The 26,024-nt window shown below is 42.9% G+C and overlaps 1 protein-coding gene across 6 annotated transcripts in view; it reads right to left on the bottom strand.

Moving 5' to 3' along the window:
• The window catches only part of LOC138538698 (putative ferric-chelate reductase 1), a 495,175-nt gene that overhangs the window by 16,219 nt on the left and 452,932 nt on the right, over positions 1-26,024 (bottom strand). The window lies entirely within an intron of this gene.

The raw sequence follows: 26,024 nt of genomic DNA, 5'->3' as shown, positions 1-26,024 counted from the left end.
TAAACCTAGAGCTTGTTCGGAATGTTTAAAAAGAGTTCCGATTTCAGAATACCTCTTTATAAGGCCGGCGAAGACCGGCTTGTTCCTGGTGCGCCTGGTCACAGGACAAATAGGCAGGTGAGGCTGATGGGAACTGTAGTTTTCCCACCCTGAAGACGCTTTGTATTGCATAAATGCAGCAGATATAATAATATAAATGTTGTGCCTCGGTAATTAAAATGGTTCACACATAGGATAACTGAAAGAAGAACCCTGGAAGGAGGCATTGGCCGATCAGGAGGTTTGGAGCGTGGGCTGGGCCAGCCTGCCGCCTCGTGGCATATCGCCTTACTATGCACAAAGCAAACAGGAGTATGTTCTTTTATACCAATACTGGCAAATATTGCCACAGCCAACATGGACATGCATGTCACAGCCAGCATGAAAATGTTTTTTATATGCCATATATTGTGGGGAAAGTCATCATGAAAATGCGCTTGAAAATGTTCCTATGTGCTGTTGGGGACTTGCATCTACTCATTCTTTTCTGAGGTATCAGTTTTTTACAAAACATTTCGCCGAAAGGCTGCTGTAAAATGTACAATTTTAACCCATTATTTAAACAGGTTTGGTTCGCGCTCCTTCGCACATATTTGTGGGAAAGCTTTACACCAATTTAAAAAAGTAGTCAGCCACTGTGATGAGCAAGGTATTAAGAGAAGAAACTTTGACTTACAGTTCCCATCTTCATTTTATAACCCATCTGGAAGGACACGCATTCAATCATATAATGTGCGGTCAATGCTTATCACTGAAAATGATAGAGACTGAGACATTGAAGCCTGGACACTGACATCAAACTTCCTATGGTTTCTCCGAGAGACAGAACTAAGCATAAGAGCACTGACACCTGGTCTTCAAATCCTGGCAAGCGGAAGAATAAAAGAACTGTGCCTGGACCACCTGACAAAACGTATAAATATAAAAAATGCTGTTCAACTATTTTGGATTAGACCTTTCTAAGAAACAGCCAAACATCCTGTTTGGATCGTGGTACAAAGGCTCCTGAAATACCCAGAAAAAAACAAGCTGAGATTTACCAATTTTATTACAGGGACCTATGTATGGGACCTACATAGCATGCACCTAGCTTAAAAGCAACAGAGTGCTTACGTATGGTCCAGTAACCCAGGAGGGTTTCAGGTTCGGCCTGGCTGCCCAGTTTGCAAGAATGATACCACCCGATTCGTATTCCTGGCATAGCAAGTTGCCAAAGAAACTACTTAAATATAAGGGTTTTCAGTTCTTTCCTAAACCACAGTAGTGTCGGTGCCATTCAAATATAGATTGGAATGGTGTTCCATGGCGCCAGTGTGGAACAGGAGAAGACCTTTATGCAGGAAGTTTCATTTTAGGCCGTTCTTGCTTCCAGTTCCACAATGCTGACACTTCTGGAATTGTTCTGGCCACCAGAGATAACCCATCTTTTTAGCTACAGATTGCGGCAAATGATTTGCCACAACATTGAATGTGATTCAGGTTGTTTTGACGATTTTCTAGCTGGTATTTCAGTCTGTTCCATTCCCGAAGTCCAGAAAGTGGCCCAGCAAAGGATCTGCATGTGTATCCCACAGTAAGATTCTTGCAAACTACTGAGCCATGGCTCCAGCTGATCTGCTGGCTGCTGTTCCCACCTCTACTATGGAAGAGTTTCACCCAGGTTGGGGCTTACTCTTAAGAGCTTAACTGATGTTGGATCAGGAGTCATGAATGACTACATAGTGAATTATGAATTTCAATTTTGAGGAAGTTTCATTTGAGATATGTAAAGGAGACATAGGGGGTAATTCCAAGATTGCTGGTAAGCCACTGCTTACAGGTTCCGCCGCTCGATATCCCGGTATTACTGGCATATTAGAGGTGGCGGAGTAACTGTAAGTTCCCATTCCCATGGAGTCCATAGGATTCCATGGGATGGGAACCAGTGAAGCACCGGCAGTATTATTGATGGTGCCAGTGCATCAGTGAATTATCTGCTGGTAGGGGCCTGAACTACCAGCAGGTCAGGCCTGCCGGTAGTTCACTGCCCCTACTGTCACACTCGCAGTATGCTGCTTCGTGCCTACTTTTTCCAGACCTCCAGCCTCCCAATGAGCCCCATAGTGTCTCCATTGATATGGGAAGAGATCTGTTACCCAAGGTTGGAAGAGGTGAAGAGCTTGAAAAACACTGAAAAGGCAAACAATATATAAGCCCCATCAATATCTCTGAATTGCGTGAGACACCCATTACCCCTTACTTCACACGAGCCAATAAGATGGTCCTCATTCTAAATATACCTTTGAACAAACCATCACCTAAGAGAAGGCAAGGGGAAGAACAGTTTGTTTTTTTACAGAGAGGAGCGGAATGATGTACATAGTGGAATCAGTACTGAAAGTGAATGGACATTCCTGCCTCCTACTACTGCTCCCCCAAAACAATTCCCAAAATCTGTCATGGATCAGGCCCGAACCCATCTCACAGTTGCATATTTGGTGATGAAAGCCCATAATGTAGGCATGCTGTACTGTTTAGAATTAACCAGCAGCATCGAAAGGTAACGTCATACATGCAGGATTGTCAAAAGACCATGTGGGATGTTTTTACCCATGCATCCAAGCCCTACCATAAAACTGTGCAGTACTGGCATGGAAAACATCATGATGGTCAGAACTCCCCAGAGAGTGCACAGGGAAAACATGAAGAATAGGCTGCCACCCATTTTTGCCTATGTTGTGAGCACAGGAGGGCACTCCCTAAAACCACCATTGGGCTACACACACAGTAGCCTGAAACCATTGGGAATGGCAATGCTGATTGCCAAAAGCAACCCAGAACTGTGGGGAATTCATTTTCTTAATGTCAAAAATGGATGCAATACTGGTGCTCACCACTATCAGAAAGCCAGCGTTTTAAAACCACCAGACCTTTGTGTAAAACTGAACAAATGAACCCAAACCAGGCCAAGGAAAGACTTGCTAAGAGGTGGATACAATGTAAAACTATATTCTGAAATGACTTGAAGGAAATAATTATTAAATGTATATATAAAAAATAGCTAAGTGAATTTGGGTTTAAAGCCACTAAAATCAAAATGTTTAGAATAAATGAGTGACCTACTTGTGAGTGTCACATAGGTTGCAATTGTTTAAATGTCATAGTTTTGAACTTAGAATCAGCATTCTAGCTGCATGTGCAAACATTGTAAGTTGGATTTGAATGTGGAAAACTGGGAACTAAAGTGACATTTAGCTGAATTCTGCCTGACAACTACCCCCGACAGGAGTTGAACTGGCTCAACAACTATTCCCAGGCCTGGCTGCATTCTGCTGCCCCTGCCAAAAGGAGATGACACCTCTCTGATTGAATTAGGGGAGTGGCACCTGGGGACTACAGGAAACTAAACAAAGCACTGTCACTGGCTCAGGCAAATGTTATATTGGGGAGGCCGTAAAGTAACTTCCTCTTGAGAGAAACTGGGAGGGGCAGTGCCTGTGAGAAGCAAGCTGAGCTTGGGGGAAGTGGATAAACAAGAAATTCCACCATGTGCTTTGGAAAACCGTACCCCTTTGGGGCCAGAGCATGATTTTAAAAAGATGGATAATTCACAGTGCGGACTTGTCAACATTATATTAATAACATTATCCTTCTTGTGATTTTTCTGTGCACATTTTAAGAGGTGTTAGGACCCTGTGGTATGTTCTTGGGGATAGTAGCGGAAAAAAGGTTGTTACTCCAAATGTATGCATGTTAAAAATCTGACACTATCATCTGAAACCCATATCCCCGGGGCACGTGTGTACAATCTGGAAAGGCTTAGAGGTCGTTATCTCGATGAAAAGGGGATAATTCTGTCATAAGTGGACACGACATTGTACACAGACAGGGATCGGATGGTTTGGTGCTACAGAAAATATGTTAACTGGACCTATATTATTAGAAAAATGGTACATAGATAAATATGTATTTGGATCAGAAATAGATTTGTGTGCAATTTGACAAGGGGAGGATCCTCTGACCATAAACCTACCTCATCACTCTGACTCACAACCCAGTTCCCCCAAACAAGGGAGAGAGGAAAGCTTGGCCAATGATAAGTGAGAGGGGCAGGCTTAGCTAGGCCCAGGCACGCACCCATTTTCAAAACACATAAAAGGACCATTGAAACCCAGGTAGAGACATTCACTTTCCACTTTCTTGCGGGACGCTTTGCCGGGAGACTTCAGACTTCACATCCAGAGATCCAGACTTCAAATCCATCAATCTCCAGAGACCAGAAATTAACTCCAGAATTTGTAGCAGAGAGGCCCAAATCCACAAGCTGAATCCTCTTCAGCAGGCCTCAAAACCAACCAAACTATTCAACAGCCGGGCGAGCTGTTTGAATTCTTTGCCAAGAACTTTTGCCAGAACCAGAGACCCAGAAGGCAGAATTATCCAGAGAGATCAGACCCAGACCAGATCGCTGTGCAGTGCTGAGAGCTGACCCAGGTCGCTGTGCACGGAACCAGTACCAAAGAACCGCAGCCAATCTTGACCCGATCGGTGACGAAGTCGCATTCCTGTCCAAAATCTAGTGTGAGTACCCAGCTAGCACTGTGCCAAAACCAATCTCTTAGTTTAAAATAATGTAATTCAAACTATTTTAGCCTATTAGAACTGCCTCCTAAAATCGTGTCTTTCTGTCATCTTTAAAACTGAAAACTGTCATCTGTCATTCTGAGCTTTAAAATTTCAAATCCGAAAAACTACCTTTACTAAATCGGCCGTATCTCTGGAGCGAGTTTTAACTGTCATCTTAAAGCTAAGATTCTAAGCTTTCCAACGAGCCTAGAACTGACTTCCTACTCCTTATAGTGCCTCCGTAATTGCGCTCGATGCACGCGACTAAATTTGCCGCGATTTGACATTTTGCTTAATTTCAGCCACGTGTAAAAATATTTGTCCTTGCTTTCCTTGCTGAAATTCGTGTGCAACCTGACAATCATTCATAGAGCATTGCTAAAGTGATCCTGAACTGATTCAAAGTATCTATCACCTAACCTGAACTTCCTATAGGGAATTAAAAGCCTTTTTAGCATATTTTTCACTTAATTGCAACCACATCAAAGCATTTTTGGCCTGTGTTTAAAACTCCTACCTGTTTTCCTCAAAGCTTGCTAGGGGGGGAACTGAATTATATTGTTTGCATTCCTGAGAATTGTATGCTCTCCTTTTCATCTCCTTACATTGCATACAGGGGGGGGAGTGAATTGTTCAAGAAAAAGTGATCATATTATCTTTTGGTTGAAATCATATCAAGGTTATTTCTGTGCTGCATTCTGTCTCACCTTGCCTTTCCTTGAACCATATAAAGCATTCTCCGCCACCTTATTCTTCTGTTCCTATTTATAAGTAACCAAGTACTGTGCTGCTGTAACATTATCCATTGTTGATCACTATCATCTTCACAAGTGTGCTATCAAACATTAATTTATTATAAAAGTGTGATATATATATATATATTGTTTAATTTTCAAATAAACCTTTTAATTTGCAAAACAAACCTACTTCTTGGCTCAGTGGGGTCAGGGGGATTCTAAGAGAGGGGTGTTATATAAGCGCTGTCATCCAGAGTAAATGAACTGGACATAAAAATACATCAATAAGGGCTTCCATCAGCATCCCAGACTAGACATTGACTTAGCTGTAGTATTGAATTGAAGTCGCTTACAACCAGTGACAAAAATATTCTGAGTAAACCATTCAACCCTGGTATAACATTTGGAGATGGCAGTGCACATGATAGGAACCTGTGGCAATTCAAGAATGATTCTGATGAATATTAGTCCTCTTGGTTTACACCATTAAATTACTCAGAAGCTTTTACAGTGTAGGCCAGCACCCCCAGCACTTCTTGAAGGTACTACTACCTTATTTCACAAGATTAGAATGTCATTGAGAAATTGTAGGGATTATTTAGGGGAGGAAAGGGAAAATACAATGGAGCTCATGTTCTCCAATTGAGTAATTTGACTGTGGGGAGTTGTTACGCGATAACCCACATGTTGGCAGCTCCCCACCACCAATATTTTGGTAATTTGCACAGCGGGGTGCAAAAGGGCAGAGCAAATTGCGTTCTGCCCCTCCTCTATGCCATACAGATGATAGAATATGTGGCATGTTGGGAATGGAAGACGTTAAAGCGTTACTCAAGGCTTTTATGGCTTTCATTCATGGTATGTCACATACCAGCATGAGCTCCAATGTGTTGTACTTAACTGCTGATACATCTAGAACCAGGAGCAGCTGGTGTGCGTGTGGGTCTGTTTTTTCGGCAGATAGAGATGTGCATGCCAGAGCTTTTTTCCATATGGGAGACCTCCTGTAGAGTCCTACTTATCTTGATGTTTTGGCTGGTAGGTGAGGCTTGCCAGTTGAATTGAGAGATGTTGAGTTGTGAATTTGTAGTGTGGTATTTTCTTCGATTGACTGGTCAAAATTTGGTGAGTGAGACTGTTTGGACATGAGGTGGTCAGTGGATTTTCTTTTTGGTTTGCGAAAGAGGTTTTCAGGGGAGGGCAATTATGGTTTGGGAGGTCGCAAAAATATTGGTTGTCAGACTTGATGGGCAGATAGTCTAAAATGGCTTTTGGGTAGGTGCCTCTTCCTGGTGGAATTTTCGCTTGTTGCGACAGTGCAGGATCATCCAACTATGGTGTTTGATGGGATGAGCCTCTATGGTATGCTACCCTAAGGAATTAGATGATGCTCCGTGTGTTTTTGTAGTTTAGTCCTTGTTGAGTGGATGCTCCTTATGTTCACTCTGGTGGGAACTTTTGTTGGGTGGGAGCCATTTCATCTGACGGGGACGGTTTTACGTCAACATGCTGTGGTTATTTTGCTTTCTCTCAGTTGCAAATTTCCTCTACCCAGTGTATTAAAGAACGATGCCGGGCATTTTTCTTCTGATGTTTTGATTTCTTTAGGGCTGGACCAACAGAATTTTGATATGGGGTGGAGAAAACTGCTTCTGTTTGTTCTTCTCGTAGCATTTGGATTTAATTAGAATGTCATTGCTGGAACGTATGCTTCTTTGAAAATCGTGGGGGGCGATTTTGGAAAAAAGGAATTTCACTCCCTGACCTTGCAGAGATGTGTGTGCAATGCACAGTACTTTAAAATGAATAACGTTCTTCAATGGTAGCCGGTGGAGGTTTCTTATGGCTGAGGTGGTGTTGTAAAATAATTCTTGCTGTGGTGTTTTGGATGTGTTGTGCTTTCTTGGTGAGGTCGCCTTGCAAATGCAAGTAAAGGTTCTTTATGTAGTTGATTGTTGAAGTTATCTGTGAGGTGCTGGGGAGTGTCCTCTGTGGGAAGATATGGAATGATGCATCAGATTACTATGGCATTGACTCATTGTTCTAGTATGAGCCTACTCTCCATGGGAATTCTAATTTTGTTTATCCCCATTTTGGATTTTGGTCTTGTTACCAAATCTACAGTCCAAGGAAGTGGTACATGCAGTCAAATTTTGTGGGGGCTACCATGATGAGACCTGTAGGACAATTGTTGAGATGCCCAGTTGAATTCTGAAGATTTGGTCAGTGGTTTCGGTGGGAAGAATGGAGAACAAAATTGGGCAAGTTAAAAGCAGTTCAACATGACAGAATATTTGAAGAAAGGAAACATATGACTCATAAGGTGTAAATAACCCCGGCATAGGGAAGATATTTGGCTTACAGAGGTAGGATACCAAGAGAATCATCAAATCTAGATGAGAAAAAGACAAAGGCAAGTGCAGGGACACGGAGGCCAGAAAGAGGAGCTACAGAAAGTGAGCGGTCTGCCAAAGTCAGTAACCTTTTTCTTACCCGAGTTGAGCATTACAGCGTTGTGGCTCATCCAAAGAGAAATAGCAGGTGTGCAAGATTAAAACTGGGCAGAACTAACACCCAGCTCTATGCCAAATGGTTAAGAATCTGGATGTGGTCAGCATGCATGGAGAAGAAGTGGGAGTAGATCATTTAACATAAATAAATATCTAAATAAAGAATGAGGGGGTGGGAATTTCTCACAAAAGTAATGTTGGCCACACCTATGATGTCACATTGCCTATATCCCCTAGTTTATTTCAAAAAAATTTATTTTGTATTCATTATGTGTTTCAGTTCAAACAACATTTCACAAACTTTATATATGGCAGGAAATGTAGCTTCCTGCCCCTCTCCTGTCCCTTGTGGTGTCCCACAAGACCCCTGAGCCTCCCTAACCTTATACAATGTCTATACCAAACCTATTTTTGACCACCTTGACTCCCTGTGAATCTCATTCACTAACTTTGCAGACAATGCCCCCTCTCAGGTGACCACAAACGGGACTCTAGTAAGATCAACACCATCTATGACCCCATTCAAGACTGTATGGCCTCTCAACAACTATCTGAATGATGACAAGACAGAAATCTTGATCATCTGCCCTCCTTCACGCTTAGCCAAACTAGACTCAGCCTTCCACTCTTAACATTGAAACCTGCACCATCCCAGTCTCCTCTAGCTTTAAAATGCTTGACGTCGACCTTGGTTCTAGCCTCAACATGACCCTGCATGTTAGTTCCATTTGCATCTTCAGCAACCCACACGTGGCTACTAAAAGCCACCAAACATTGTCTCGCTTCACAAGATCACCTCACCAAAGTAAGAGCCAGCATAGGCTCATGGCTCAACTATTGAAACTCCCTCATTGCCGGCACCTCTGAACGCAACCTTTGCAAACTCCAGATCATCAAGAACAATACCATGCAGCGGCTATTAACCTTTCCAAACGTGATCATGTTGCAGCTCTTAGAAGAGCCGCTCACTAGCTTCTAGTCAAAGAACGCGTACACTTCAAAATCCTCTCGATCATGCACTGATGCCTTTCCAAAAAAGCTCTGCCCTACCTCCCACAAACACTTAATAAGTACACCTCCTCCAGACCTACAAGACCCATTTAGAGCCACAGACTCAAGTCACCACGCTTCAAACGCACAAGACCTGGGGTCTCTAGCTTCCCAGTCATCGCCTCCTGTCTATGGAACAACCCCCCACCCCATATCCATTCTGAACCCTCCAACTGCCCATTCAGGATGCAACTGAAGACCATCCTGTTTCAATTACTGTAATGCTTCTTCACCATGCTATGTAACACTTTCTTCCTCCCTTCTTGACCTCACCTACCCACTCATCCTTAAGCTCCCCACCTGCCTTCTCCCCTCCCCGCCTCATATATCCAGCGCCTCTATGGCTTTGGGTTTTTGTGCGCTTTACAAATGTAAAACTAAATAGTATTCTTTAAAAAAAATGCAAAGAAAATAAACAATATACATTTGCCAATAAAATACATTATAAATAATGGCAAGCATATTCATAAATGATGAGAAACCAATTTGCGCTTTAAGAACTTGTACAATTATTAGAATTCTCAAAAGTTAGAACATTGTTAAAATAATTGATGCAATATCAATGATCAATAACAGCGAGCCTCAGCACTAGTGCCTATGCCCCTAATGCACAAACAGTGGTTGGATAGCTTGTCCACATCTTGTAAAGTGCAATATTGTAATGACCATTTTCGGTAATGAGGCAAATTCTCCAACCGTAAGTCTTGATTTCATGTGCAAATTTGCCTAGAAACGTTATATAATAAGGGGCCAGTTGCTACAGTGGGACAGAACGTGTGTCTCTTGTAACTTAATTTTTGCACAACCTACAAGTCCTTTCCTCTTTGGGTAAGCCCACTTTAGGGCATGTTACTACAAGAGTTGGCAATTGATTGAAGCAAAACAACATTAAAAACGTTCGCCCCCGGGGCTGGGGCCTGCATCATGTACTTGTGTGGGGTAAGGTAATGTGACAATCTAAGTAATCACCATATGTTTTTAGGTTGGCTAAATACTCTTGATTGAGCCTCTATCCCATTGTTTTCTTTTTTTGTAAATTTCTTGCCCGATTCGTACAGTCCCTCATCCCAATTTGGGGTCCATCCAATTTTTACTAATAATTTTTAATGTGACCCTACAAATTCAATTAATGGATTACTCATCCGGGGGTTCATTAAGGGGCCAAGCAAAGAAAACAGAGGGCAATTCGGGTCCTTTCTAGCTTTCAAATACAACAGGGTCCACTGCAAGTATAAAAGTGCACAATTCGAGCCCAATGACCTTCATTGGTACACACTGAGGGAGCCACAACAATCTTCTCCAAATGTTCCCCTCCAATCTTTTCATCCACAAAACCTTCCCCAATGTGGCTTCAAGACCATACAAAATTGATGGTGCAATGCACTGTATACAGACTAGGATAATACCCTCAAGGCTATATCCTGCCGTTTTCTCAGCCAACACCTTAGTGCTCACGGCAAGTGATATATCCTTTCTGGTCTTTGCCTCAATCGTTTCCTCATACGCATTCTTGGAACTGATGTATATTGGAAAGTATCTATTGGCAGTTACTCTCTCTCTATGCTTGCGCCATCAAGATGAGTTATTTTCCTGAGTTATTTTACTGAACTTTGATCTTTTTGGGAACGCCATCAATTTGGTTTTCTCATATTTTATGATGAGCCCATTTTCAACACCATAGCTTCTCAGTGTCTTGATAGCTTTCCTCATCCCCATCAATGTATAGTCCATGAGAACAACATCATCAGCATAAGAGATTCCAGTGACATGGGTTTTGCCAATGTTTGGTAGTGTTCCTGCCAGCCGTGTCGGCAAATTGGTCAGGTGCAAAGTGAATAGCATGGGTGCCAGTACACAACCATGTTTTAGGCCCCTACTGGTGCTCATTTCTTCAGAACAAGCACCCAATATAATCTTTATGCTGGTATACGTGTGGAACTGCCTTAGAATTCTCAAACCCAGCTTCGACCACATGCATTCTATATCTACTGTGTCAAAGGCAGATTTAAAATCCACATAGCTCATATGTATTGGTGGCTTTCCCTTTACACATACCCTTTTTACTAAGGTGCTCATTAATAGGAAACTATGTACAGTAGAGCATCCCGCCCTAAATCCTATCTGGAAGTGGCCCAGTATGTTTCTCATCTTTGCCCACTCTTTCAAACGATTCAGTATAATAGAGGCAAAATATTTTCCAGCCACATCTAGCATCGACAAAAGTCGATAATTTTCTGGGTTATTCCTTTATTTTTTTTGTACATAGGGATTAGTATTGCACTTTGCCATGTCTTGGGTATACTTTGCTCTTTACGCACATGAGAACAGTGTATCATTAGTATTTCTCTCGAGGTTTACGGGTTGCAAAAGAGGACAACATTAGGGAGCGGATCGGGGGCCTGGTGCCTTGGACTTTTTTAGTTTTTTTTATCATAGATATGAAGTCTTCTTTATTGAAGTCAAATTCAAACTGCTGGCCCCCATAGTCTTTCCCTCCCTTAGATAACTGGACCCCTGTCCATTACAAACTTTTGATATATGCCCAGCCCATATTGTTTCTTCTATTGGGTTCGACACTATTGACGCATTGGGCAGATTATTACTGTTGAACGACTTCCAGAGGATCTTTCTGTAACCCTTGCTTAATACCTGCCTCGTATCTTTCCGAGGATATGGGAGTTCCTTAAGGTTAGTCTCCACCATTTTATCCAGTTTCTGTATTAATTTCTTTCCCTTTTAAAATAAACAACCACCTCTGCCATACCAAAAGATAAGCTTTTTATCTTTCTTATTGCTCGTTGAAGATTGATTTTTGCTTCCCGAATTACAGCATCATATACTCAGACATGCCTAACTGTCATGATACACGTATCTGTTGCCCACCGCTGCTACTATACAGAGGAATGGGGAGTTTCTTATACAAGACTTCTTCAAAGTTTTCCAGGATAATAACCATCATCGCTTTTCGACCAACCTACTTGATGCTCCCCATGTTCATCTCATTATCCCCTTTTTCCCTAGGGCTATTTTTTCTCTGTTTATATTCACGTATAGAAAAATCAATGTTTGATCACTATATGAGATGGGCTGAACTTTCATACCAATGGTTTGATCTAGATCTTGCTGGCAGATAAGGAAATAATCTAGCATAGCTTTACTGCCTTTCGCTTGCCATGTATAATTTCCAGTTCTGTCACCCCCAACCTGCCATTTACAATACACAGTTGCCAGGTTTTAATAAAAACACATCCACTGTTTACCCTGAGCATTAGTGTTCTCTTGCTTCATGATACCGTTAAGTCCCACCCAATTATTATGGGCATTTCCCCATGAACCAGGTGCCAATTCGACAAGTGCTTCCCCCTTTGTCTCCAAAATGAAGTCAGTAAGATGTACGCCCGGTGGATCATATACATTGATCATGAGAAAGTTGCTGTAAGTACAGTAATCTGCACAGCAAGTAGATTAGAATTGTGTTTGGTCGTCTCAATTACGGTTGCTGGCCATCCATTTAATACACCAATTAAGAGGCCCCTACCGGTCTCCCAAGTGTGCCCCTTGAACGCATGAAAGGTACTGTAGCGATCAATTACTATGGGGTGGGTTAACCAACTCTCTTGGATGAAAAATACATCATGATCTGGCAATAACCTATAGCCCCCTTGTTCACTCGTAAAATGTCATGGTACTCCTGTGTGTTCCATGATATTTTTTTTATTATTAAAATGATATAGTTCATACATAAACTTTTCATTTCTTAAACATTTCTTTCATTATTACATACATTTTGTTTCTTTATAACAAAACTATTGATTGCTGTTATTATGATAAATATCAGTTCTTTGTCCTGACCCAGCAGTATTTGTGCCCATCGCTCTTCCGGGGTGAGCACTTCTTTGCTGATGTTAAAGTACTTTCTGCATAGTGCTCCGTCTTCCTGTAATTTCGGGCATATCATTATAATATGGTACATGGTTTCAATGGATTCTTTCTGTTCATAGAACCTACATTGTTGGTTTCCTTGATCTTGCTGTTTTAGTACCGCTAGACTCGATCTCGTGGGGAGTAGGTTGACGCGGAATCTCATGTAGAGCGATCTTATTCTTGTATCTGGAAAAATCTTCAGATACGCTTGTGGTTGAGTGAGAGTCCTGGTTTCTAACTTGCATTTCAGATTTTCTTTGTATGTATTTTTTCCTGCTATGGTTTTAAGCCAGTCATTCCACCTCAATTTTTTTGTTTTTTTTTACACTTTGAGGCCGGTATAGCAGCATTTCTGCTGGTATATCTTCTTGGTCCAAATAGTTCTTCTGTGCACGAGTCCATTCTCTTAGAATTGTTGTGCAGGTTGAATTAGGTGTTTCTCTCATTATTTCTATTGCTGGAATTTTTTCCTTTGAAATTATCTTTCGATATAAGCACAGTTTTCCCAGTTTACTATGGAGCTTATGGATTGTAGTGCTAGCTCGAAACGTATTCGTGCGATTGGAAAACTTGATGATAGGTTTAGTATTTTCCTCCAGAATATCGCTTCTAGGTTGTCCCATATAGCTGTATCCAGTTGTATCAGTATTTCAGCCCCATGCACTAAAGCAGGAATAACTTTACTTTTGTAAAAAGTTGTTATTGGTACAAAAGAAAATTTGCCATATTTTTTGTTTAATAGGACTCCTTACCTGGCAAGAACATATGTTTTCTCTTTGAGCATGTAAGCCAATTCGGTTTCATCCTTATTTTGGTTTATCATGTGGCCCAAATACTTGAACGATTGTACTACTTTTATTTGCTGATCCTTTATTCTTAAAGTTGGGGTCCGTGCTTTTGGTTTCGGCTTCATTATGGCCATGATTTTTGTTTTTATCTATGTTTATTTTGAGCTCGTTTAGGTCCATGTATTTAGTCAGTAGGTCCATGCTGAGTTGTAGACCGCATGGCGTTTTGTCTAACAGTATAATGTCGTCAGCATACATCATTATGGGCAGCAGTGTTCAGTTTATTTTTGGTGGATTGGTTTGTGAAGTGCTCAATCTTTGCAGTAAACATGTTGAACAACGTGGCTGCCAGTGGGCAGCCTTGATTAAGGCCATTTGATGTTTCTATTTCAGTTGTGTGGATGCCATCATTTGTCAGTCTCACTCATATTTTGGTGTCAGGGTGTAGAAGTTTAATCGGCTGTAAGATGTTGTCTGGGCAGTTCCATTCTTCTAACTTGTTCCACTGCTGGCATACCTTCGCTAATTGAGTGTTCTTAGGTGTATGGAAAGAAAGGCCAGTTGGAGTGTCTGCTGCTTCAGAGTTTGCTGATGCATCGCGCTTTGTTCGATCTACTCTTTTTGAACCACTTGATTCCTTTGCTCCCATCTCCTTGTCTATCGACCAGAAGATGAGGCATTCCAGGAGCTGCCCTTGGGGCAGAAAGGGCAGGGAGTGATTGAGGATTTCTCTCACTTCATGTATGTCTGGCTGAGTTTGGAGCATTGGTGTGGTTTGCGTCTCCGAAGGTGCGGGAGTCTCAGGCAACCCTTTGTGATTTTTCCCTTTCTCATCTCGGTTATCAGATCTTAAATCTTAGATCTTAGTGTCATCCTGTGAATTTTTTTCACTTTTCTAGTTGGTGATATCAGTTATTTGTTCTTCGGGTGTGTCTTCATTTTGTGACATGTCTTCCACCATATCTTCGCTCATCGTTAACAATATCACTCTGGGTTTTGTTTTCTTACTTAATACATGGTGTATTAGTTTTCGCTGCCCATTCTTGTTGGGTTTTGTATCCGTAGTCTCTTCTGGCTCTGCTTTCCTCCTCTTTCGTGTCCTTATGCCTGTGAAAAGAAATGTCTCAGATCAATACGGTTGAGTGTATCCTGACGTTTCTCGACCTGTAGGACCTGTAGGTGGTCCCGCGTGTTTTCTGCTCACTTTATTTGGGCTGGTGTGTGGCGATCTGAACGTCAGTGATCTGACCTACCTTCTTTCAGATGTAGAAAGAGCATGATCAAAGGGCGCAGCCATGCAGTCCCGTGCTCTTTGTACTAACTGGAGATGGGCAAAAAGAATATACTTGGTGTAGAAAACATGTACTATTTCTTCGGGATTTCAGTTGAGTGCATGCATAAACTCGCTTGGCTGTGATGGTTTCATTTTCCTTACGTTCACGTTCAAAGGGAAATGCCCTGCAGTCACGTGTACATAGAGCTAGGAGTATCAAGTTGACATTCTGGAGTTGCAAAGTGACCTTAGTTTCACCTTACCGTTCAAGTTCTTTGTTGATGGTTGTTTTCTTTAGTTCAGGCTGCGTTTACCAGCTGGAGCCCCAAGCTCTGAGCCCTCGAGCCAGAGACTAGAGAATCTACAGCCTGGCCCACTACGCGGCTGGCTGTGGTTTTTGAAGACGCTGGTGGACGCTGGTGCAAAAACAAAGAAAGAGGAATGGCAATCCTGGAATGGGTTCCTCCCCACCAATTGTGAACTAATTCAACCTCCACATAAATGCATGCGAAGAGAAGTAAGGCATCAGACAAGTCTGTAAAACGTGTCTATGAATAGATCACAAGTAAGGGAAGCTTGTCTGAATGTTTCGGGTTAGAAACCGCAGACTCTAAATCACAGCGGGTGGCCCCCGTCCTGCCCTGAGAAAAGCAAGTCTTATTTGTGCTCAGAGAAGGCTATTCGGAACAGTTCCAATCCGGATAACAGACCACCATGATATTATACTCAGAGGTCAGTTCCTGCACGGAGCGCTAACCGGCAAATGTTTGCCGAGTCACCCGCACTCCCGTCTCATTGCAGCTGTATCAATGTCATGACTCTCACGCCATACCACTCAACCTGATGGGCCAACTGTTAATGGTGGCGGCAGCTGACTGATTTGCACATGGCTGGACCCCTTTTGCAATGGCGCAGATGGGCTTAAAAACAGTGGTGTGGAAGGTTGCCCAGAGCAATTGCCAGTGGTACAGATTCATTCTAAACTTTCCACCCATCACTTTTGTGGTCACAGTGTGTCTCTCTATGTGAGAGAGGGTATGCCCAGATGTGGGTCCCTTGCTCGCTGCGCCATAGGGAATCAGGCTGCACCTCACTGAGGAGGTCCAACAAGGCCGAAACATGTCTGGAGTTGCTTGGTTTTCTGTGCAGAAGTGACCTGGCCTAGCAGTTTGGGCTGGGCTGCTACCATTGGTGGCGGCAGCTGACTGATTTGCACATGGCTGGACCCCTTTTGCAATGGCGCAGACGGGCTAAAAATCGGTGGTGTGGAAGGTTGCCCAGAGCAATTGCCAGTGGTTCAGATTCATTCGAAACCTTCCATCCGTCACTTTTGTGGTCCCAACTGTTATTTTCATACCACCACCTGTTATCGGTTCACCCTTTCTACTCCCTTTTAAAGCCCTAACCTTGTGTTAATGTTCGCTAGCATTTTACAAGAATGATATACTGTGGCCATTGTATCACAACTTATCATTTCATCATCATAGCCTAGTCTTAATATTCTATGGCGGTGTGCCATCAGCAAATGTACTGTAGCAATAAACCATATATGGTAGCTTCTCCTCTCCAATATCTCAACAAAATAAATGTCACTCGATAATAAGACTGTTATAGTATGAAAAAGTTGCATGACAACTTGTCTATCAAGCTTTCATCTCTACTCAAGAAGAGACCACCCATTAGGAAATTCCTACTATTGACATCCTAGCGTTTATTTGTTTCATCTCTGTTCTAAGTGATCAGGGAGCTGGGTTTGTCCATCAATAGCACTGAATCGTAATTTGCTGTTACAAGAATCATCTATCTCATCCACCTCATCCCCGTTGCCTTCTGAACTACTCTGGCTCTGCTGCCACCCATCTTTCTGAGCCTTAAAGTCTGGTACGTTTATTACCCAGCTGGTCAGTTCACCTGCTTTTTTGTTCGCTCTTTTTTTGTTTCCTGTTTTCGGTCCTCTGCTTTTTGGATTTAGTGCATTGTTTTTTATAACTCGCTTAGTCGGTATCTAAGTGCGGATCCAGGATTGGAATCTCTGTTGCTCTGCGTGGTCTTACATCCAAGGCCAGCACGTTGCTCCGGTGCTATCCTCCTTTGCCAACTGATGTGTCTCTTATAAGCCTGGCAACGTTCCCTTTTGTTTGGTTCCGTTCCTGGCTTTTAACGCAGCTAGTCTCTTTAAACGACTCTTTGGTATTCTCAGGATTGTTATGCCCTTCATTACTCTCGAGTGCCAGCTGTATCGCAAGCTCTTCTACTTCATTCAGGATCGCGGATTTGGGAATATTTGCATCTACAGCTGGCACAAGCTCCTCAGTTCCTGGGGTCGCTCCAGCCCCATTCGTGGTCATACCATGACGTTTTTCTAAACTGAATAGGGCTGCAGACTGCTGGCAGGTGGCTGTATGTATTCTATTGTCGCGTTTAAGGAGTATTTTGACTAAATTGTAATGTGTCTGATGAAGCTCTATCATAACTCATATGGCGGCTCTTCGGCGAACCTGGTTCATCGAGTGAAGTTTCCACAAACTGAGCAGGTGATACAGACAGGCGATTATCGTCTGCCTCGATTACATTGGGCGTTATTGTTTGCAAAGTGGCATTTGAGGCGGGATCAGCAATGGTGGGGACCTACCCAGGATTTTTTAGTTCCTTTTTTAGGGAATAGCCCCATTCCAGGAGGGAATTATTATTGTCAATCATGGTCGAGGACGATTGTAATATAACATTTGCCCCGTCACTCTGCAATTATGTTATTTTTTGCGCGTGATGTACTTCTTCAGCACCAAAGTAGTCTGTAATGTTGCTCCAGCCATTTCCCTCTCCCATGTTTCTTGCTCCCTTGTGGGTATTCGGCTGTCTTATCTCTGTGTTATCCACAGCAGGCATATTATGCAGAACAGCAGCCTCCATAGAACTCAGAGCAGGTTGCATCTGCTGGCTTTTGCTTTGCCACACAAAAGGCATATTTAACAGTACTTAATATCAATATGTTGAAAAGTATATGTGCCCGTGGGCAAGCCAATTATAAGTTGCTCAAATGGCTGCTCTCATACACTAATGTCACAGCACTTAATAGTAATTGACCAGCCTCAACGCCCACTTTTGCCAGCAGCTGCTACTGCAACGTGCTAGACTGCAGGACTGCTCCAGACAATTGCTCTGCACTTGAAGCGCTACTCCCCACTGAGACCACAATCCTCTACTTGCCAACAACTACCATTAGCATGAAACGTCAAGCAGCAGGGCAGTAATAACGATAATCAAGCTCAGCCTCCACCTTTAGTATGCTGGATAAGGGCCGTTCATTTTTTATGACCAGGACTCACCAGCACCTTGAAAGAATCTGTGTGGTCAGAGCTCCCCACCCTACCAATATTTTCAATATTCTCCAAAAGGTGCAGAAATAAAGTCCTGCAGCACAACCCAGCTAACAGCAGCCAGCTACAAGCACTCAGAAGCACTCTGCTAGTTTATTTTACTAGCGTACATTACTGGTTTCTACATCCCCTTGGCTTTGCCACAGCTTGTTTTTTCCGTGAACCTATATGAGCATGCACTCACTGATGGACTAAAAAGTGCTGTTTAGCAGAAACGGGTACCATTGAGAAAACTGGTTGAAACAGGAACGGCAAATAAATAGAGCTGCTTCTGACGGAAGTTGTCATGGGGTCGAGTTCCAACTTCCCTCGGAACTGATCGAATGGCTAGAAGATGTCCAATGATGTCATAACCAGAAATGAACCCTAAAAATGGACTATTCATGAATGCATGGTGTCAACGTTTTCATGCAAGGTAGGATAAGTGTGCCGGAAGGCCACATAGTTGTATTCTAAACTTTTCTGAAAGCAGATGACCAGTGTTCAGTAAAGGTAAGGGGTCTGGGGCAAAGTCAGGTCAGTCTTGTGGGGTCCTGTTAGAGGCAGGATGCTGTTTTTACTCGACTTGCAAGCCCATGTAAAGATGTTTCAGTTTGCCAACACCCGAAATTTAAGATCAAGCCTGATTTCCCCGACAAGCGTAAAGCCAAAAGACAACATAAGACGTCATAAGAACATCAAAGAGCTGAAAATAAATATGAAATAGAATGTGAGAAAGAAAATAATCCTGGGGAACAGGTGAGAGAACGAAAAGAAGAGGGAAAAGGAGGAATAGAAACATATCTAGCACAATCTGAAAGGAAAGAGATCCACAAGAGCATGATACCACCAACTCCCTGGGAGCCTAGCCATCCAAGGATATTCAATGTAGTGGGCAGAGCGAGCATCACCAAGCTGGAGACCCTCTGCCACCGGCTGCCATTTGAATGTCCAAACCAAGTTTGAAAAGGGCAAAGGAGGGCATGAGTATCTATGAGAAAAGTTGTAATTGGGTGGTGACTGTGCTCTGGAGAAGCTTAGCAAGGAATGGAAGGAGAGAGAACTAAACTTAAAATGAACTGGGGGGAAAAGGGAAGGCATTTTGAGAAAAGGAGACAATTACAGATTTAAAAGAATAAACAGTACCTTGTGCAAAGGAGCTGTTAAATGCAGGAAGATGATCTGCACATATAGGAGTGGTACAATTTAGGAAACTTGACTGGGCATGGTTCAAAGGGGGATCCAAATTCAAGTTAAAAAAAAGAATTAAAGCGAGAAATCAGCATGAAGAAATCAAGAGAAACAAAGTTAGTAAAACACAGGGAGCATGAAGAGAGAGGGCAAGGTGATCAGGTAGAGTTGGAAAAGATAACCAATAAGGGGTTTCTGTGATATTAGAATGAATCATGATATCTTGTTCTTCAAAAAAAAAAGAACAGTTTTTCACTAAATTCCAGAGAAGGAGTGATAGTGGAGGATGCAGAGAACAACCCTTTGTGGGGGTTAGGGGTGTGGTCAAAGTGTGAGGTGAAGAACGCCCATATTCCCAAATAGTATTTTTGTAACATGCAAGATGAGAGAGAGATCAGACATGTTGTCGTTAGCCACATAGGATCTGCGTCAGATGTGCTCTGCATGTTTAGCAGCAGTTTTGATGACAGCCAGTGCTGGTGTGACCCACTTAGGGAAGCAAGATGGTTTGGTCACAAGAATGGCCATTTTGGATGGGATGAGGGCATCAAGAGTAGAGGTATCCTAGTTGTTAAAAGCAGTAGAACAAGAGTCTGGGTTAGTATTAGTGTGAGGAAAGTCAATTTTGGAAAAGAGATGTGTTAAGATTGTTTGAACCGACATGAACGGCACAGTAATGGAGGTGGGGGTGGAGAAATTAAATTAATTACATAATCGTTTAGTACATGCTTCACATCAGAGACTTCCATGACAAACGAGTTGCCCCTGAGCTATCCTCTCTGAGGAACTCACAGTAAATGCAGTGCAAACATTTTCAGTCCATGGTAAAAGGATAGTAGGTGCGGGAGAAATAAAGACTAGGATACTGCAGATGAGGTCATGTGCATTTCCATTGATGTGAGTAGTTCTGGATACCCAGTAAGGGTGATTGAAGAGTGACAGAACATCTAGTGTGAATGGACATTGAAGGAGAGTCGGGACAAATGTTGACGTCATCCAGGACAACCAATTAGAAGTAGGACTCAAAGCTATATAGCATTCACCAGAGCAGTACCAAAACATGGATCAAGTTTGGTAGGTCGGTAAATGAGCACAAAGCAACGGGACACTGAAGCCAAGATTGAGACCCTAATATCTAGCATTTCTTAATTGGGGATGGAATGGAATGATACAGATGTTAAGAGCTGAGCAAGAGATCACAGCTGCACCAATTACCACAGAAGTAGTACAAGCAGTTTATGTTTATTTTATTTTGATTTTATTGTTTAAACCGTAGGCCTAGCTCAGGATCAGCAGAGCACTTTACAGTTGTTGGATAGTCAACATTTGGGCTGGTGTCATAACAATAGAGCAGTTATGCGAGTCGTTCTGTGCATCAACCTGTGTCTCTATTGAAATGAGCCCTTGGTAGGGGTTGTTGAAAAAGCCATATTTTGAGAGATTCGCGAAATTGGAGAATTGTGGGGGTATTCCAAGCTAATACTGGGATCAAGTTCCAGAGGGTGAAGAGATGGATTGTTTGCAGGCCCTCTCTCTCTGAAGGAGCTGTGATTCTAGCCGGTTGTCTGGTGCCACCAGATATGTGGAAATTCGCTGAAATTACACTGGTGCGCTAATTGTGACTGCTTTGTAGATTATACATATAGTTTTGAAAAGTATCCTGGCCTGTAGAGGAAGTCAATGGTTAGGACAGGGGTGATTCAGTCACATTTCTGTGCACCCTTAATTTGTGCAGCTGTGTGGTGGACAGCTTTTAGGTGTGGGATGTATTTACCCATGCATTCGAGCCCTACCTCAAAACTGTGCAGTATTGAAAACATCATGATGGCCAGAGCTTCGCAGGAAATGCCCAGGGAAGTGCATGAAGAATAGGCTGCCACCCATTTTTGCCGATGTTATGGGCACAGAAGGGCACTGCCTAAAACCACCATTGGACTACCCGCACAGTAGTCTGAAACCATTGGGAATGGCAATGCTGATTGCCAAATGCAACCTAGAATTGTGGGGAATTCATTTCTTAAATCCCAAAAATGGGTGCAGTACCAGTACTCACCACTATCCAAAAGCCGGCGTTTTAAAACCACCCTGTGTTTCTCTGAAGGCAGGCTCAAAATGCCTATTTTCAAACATTGCAACATGTGCAAAATATTCACTGAACACCAGCAGACATTTGGCAGAATGAAGTTTTGTGTGCTTACAAAATCTGGGAAATGAAGAGCCCAAAACAATGCTTATAACAAAACTGCTATGGAGTCAGCAGTTTAAGTTGCACTGGATTAAAGACACTAAAATCGAAAATGTTTAGATTAAATGAGTGACCTATGTTTGGTGTCACATGCCTTTGTAACTGTTGAAATGTCATAGTTTTGCACTTAGAATCAGCATTCTAGCTGCATGTGTAAAATTGCAAGTTAATTTAAAAAGCAACAAAAAACATGACAGTTAGCTGAAAGTCTGGCTTAAGGAATTTGATTTTGCCTGGCAACTACCCCCATCAGGAGTGAAACTTGAGTCACAACTGTGTTCCCAGGCCTATCTGCCTTTTGCTGGCCACACTAAGGATATGCCATCTCTCTGATAATTGAATTAAGGGGAGCCCCACAGAATACAGGAGCTCTGAACAAAGCCTGTCTTGACTCAGGCAAAGGTTTTATTACAGCGGTCGTAAAATGTAGCTTCCTCTTGGCAGAAGCTGGGAGGGGCACTGCCTGTGAGAGCAAGCTGGCTTGGCAGAACTGGATAAACCAGTATTTCCACCATGTGACCTGGGAAACCACACCCCTTTGTAGCCAGAATATTGTTTAGAAAAAGATGAATAACTCATGGTGCGGACATGTGAAAATTTTATAAATGATACCATAATTCTTGTGATTTTTCTGCCCACAGTTTAAGAGGTTTTTAGAACCGGTGGTATGTTCAGGGGGGTGTTAGCGGAAAAGTGGATATTACTCTAAATGTATGCATGTTAAAAATCTGAAACTTCATCAGTTAATGTCCATACTCCCTGCGCACATGTATGTAAAGTCGGGTCAATGTCAGAAATTGAAAAATCAGTTAAAAAGTCAATTATGTGCCATTTCTGAATGCAAGCTCTTAGAAACAGCAGATTTGGACAGAGACATGGCTAAATTCAGCCACACCATGTATATGTAATTTCAAACAACTGTGTAACTGTGAAATATGGATTTTGATCATATATAGATTTGGGTGCACAGATGACAGGGGAGGTTTTTCAAGAGATCATAAATGGCTGACATCACTCTGACACAACTTAGTTCCCCAATCAGGGGAGGAATGAAAGCTGGACCAATGACAAGTGAGAGGGGCAAGTTTAGTTATGACCAACACACACACCCACTTGCAGAACATATAAATGGACCACTGAAACTTAGGTAGAGACCTTCAAATCCATTTGCAGCTGGAAGCTCTGCCGGGAAAATCCATACTTACCTCCATCAAACTTCAAAGAGCCAACACTTAGACTCCAAGATAAACAGAGACTTCAGAACCTTAACCAAAAAGGCCACTGTCAGCAAGAGTATTTGTCAGCAGGCCTAAAAATCTTTTTGCAACTGAACTCTTCAGACAGCCGGCTGACGCCGTCTGAATTTTGGCAAGAACTTTTGCAAGAACCCGGTGACAGAAATATCCAAAGAGAAGGCAGGACCCGACCCAGAGAACCGGCGCCTAGCAGAGTCCAGGCCATTGTATCCAGACTGCTGACCCCGATGCTGTGAGCAGTTCCAGAGACCAGAGGCTGTGCCCAGAGACCGTCCGAAGTCCAGACCTGTTGACCAGACTGAAGTCCGTGACCAAGTCGCTTTCCGGTTCAAAATCTCTTGTGAGTACTCAGCAAAGCTCAGAACACATCTCTTAGTTAAAATCATATAATTCAATCTATTTTAACCTAAGTAGAACTGCCTGATAGCTCCAAATCTGTCACCTGTCATTCTAGCTGCAAAATCTGCCACTTGTCATTTTGAGCTTTTAAAATTTCAAATCTGAAAAACGACCTTCACAAAATCGCTCATATCTCCGCGACCGTTTGTCTTAGAGACTTGCAGTAACTTTCCTCTGGAAGCTGAGATCCTAGGCTTTCCTAGGACCCCAAATAGTGATAGTCCTTGCGGTTCCTCTGTAATATCGCTCGGCGCATCCACGAATTTTGCCGCGATTTGCAAATTTCTTCACGTGTAAAAATTGCTGCTGCTTGCCTTCCATTTGCCAGAAAATCGTTTGCCTCATAAAAACTATCCCTGAATCATTGCTAGTGTGAGCCTGGACTAATATTAACTAGATACCACTCACCCTGAACCTCTAGAGGGAATCAAAAGCATTTTAGCATACTTTTCACTGAATTGCCAGCACATATCAAAGCATTTTGCCTGTGTTTTCAAACTTCTGTAGTCTAAGCTTGCTGGGGTGAACTGGATCACATTTGATTGCATTTCTGAGAACTGTGTGTTCTCCTTCCATTTTCTTGCCTTGCATCAAGGGGGGGGGGGAGGGGATTGCCAGAGAAAAGTGATTACATTGTTTTGTTGAAATCATATTGAGTATTTTCTATACTGCATTTCATTCATTCAACCTTGCATTTCCTTGAACCCTATAAAGCATTCTCTACCACATTATACTTCTGTACCTATTTACCAGTGTGCTACCTTATCCATTTCATGTCAACTCCTTATTGATTATAGAGAAGCGTGTTAGTGCCAGATTCTCCGTTGTTAATCTTTATCATATCAGTGGGATATTCAATTATTAATTTATTATAAAGTGTGATATATGTATCTATTGTTTAAATTATGAAATAAACCTTTTAAACTTGCAAAACAGAACTACTTCTTGGCTCAGTGGGGTCAGGAGGATTCCAAGAGAGGGGTGTTATATAGGGGTAGTCATCCAGAACGCATGAACTGGACATAAAGATATATCAATAAGGGTTTTCATTCAGTATTACAGACTAGGCGGTGACTTAGCTGAAGTGTTGAATTGAATCCTCTTACAAATTGGGGGCTCGAGCCGAGACGTTGGGTTAGATTTACCATTTGTGCAGCTTAATACAGTGTGCTAACTGACGGGATACATACATCCGGTCGGATCACCACGCTGTGTTACGCTGTAAAGCACTCCTCAAAAGGGACACTCCAAGAAAAGTTCTGTTCTGCAAAAATAAAATACAAACTTCTGTAAGTCAGGACAGAGACCAATCTCTAGAATGACGACCTTAGTAGACATGAAAATAGCCAGAGAGCACCTCTTGCATAAGCTATTTGTGAGAGGTGAAGGGACCGAACAGGGCCAGGATGCGTGGTTGCAGGCCATCACACAACAGGTCACTGAAACAGGGTCAGATATATATAGAGATCAGGGTCCCTTACATGTGGCCCTGAGTGAACTATATATGGCTCCTAAAGCCAAAGAGGAACACAATAAGATTGCCAGGATAGCAGCATACCTGTACCTATACATGGGAGACATGCAGGATAGATGTGCTGAAAGCCAAAATCTGGCAAATAGGCAACAGATGGCATTACAGAAGGCCCAATCTGATCTGGACTCTTCTGAGCAGAGGCTGCAGAGGAGCCAGGAGTCAGAAAATGACAGCAGAAAAGGGAGGATATGGATATACTGCAACAGGAAAAGGCTGACCAGGATACTAGATTTCTGGCCCTGCAGAAGGAGCACCAAGACAGTTTGGACTCCTTACTGCAGAGCCAGAAAAAGCTGGAGCAACAATTAGACTTTAACAGGGCATGCACGGAGCAGGTAGCCACCCTGCAAAGTCATCTAGATAGAGTGAAGGTAGAGAGCAACAAGCTGATTTTGAAAGACCTGGATACCCAGGCAGAGTTTGATGAAGAACGCCAGAAAGCTGGTGCCTGTCAAAGGCAGAGGGACGACCTGGCGGCACAAATGCAGGCTCTTAGTCAGGAAAGAGACGCCTTAGGCCAGGAAGTCTGCCATTTAAAAAGGAAAATGGAAGAAAATCACCTGGCCCACCAGGGACTGGGTGACCTCCAAAAAGAACACCAGAACTTGTTAGAGCACACCAGGAGGGTGGAGGATGCTCTAGCAAGAAAGGAGCAGGCCAATAGGGACACAGCTCAGGAGGTAACCCTCCTGCAGCAAAGACTGGCCCAGTGCTCCAGGACCAATCTGGAAACACAGAGAGAGAATGAGGCTCTCTGCCAGCGCAATGATAGACTCCAACAACAGGTAGCGATGCAGGAGAGACTGATAGAGTCTAGTGAGGCCTTGACTGAGGAACTGAAAGCACAAATGCAGGCTCTTGCATTGCAACAGGGAGCAGGGGCGGATAGAGATGAGGTCCGCTGGGAAAGAGAGACTCCTGACCATAACCGCAGGAGCCCTAACACCAGGGGCCTTCATCTTCCCCAGTCCCTGGACTCTACCACCCCCATGTCCCCTGGCGCACATGAGCACAGGGCCACAGGGATGGCAGATTACTATCCAGCTAAGAGTATGGGGCTCATAGGCCAGTACCACTCAGGAATGGAGGGGTGGGCATCCGGGTATGGGCACCCAAG

Source organism: Ambystoma mexicanum, chromosome 1q, assembly GCF_040938575.1.
Source record: "Ambystoma mexicanum isolate Mex_15411 chromosome 1q, UKY_AmexF1_1, whole genome shotgun sequence".
NCBI classification, from domain to species: Eukaryota; Metazoa; Chordata; class Amphibia; order Caudata; family Ambystomatidae; genus Ambystoma; species Ambystoma mexicanum.
Note: the sequence above shows the minus strand (reverse complement) of the source record. Positions and strands in the feature narration are given on the sequence as shown.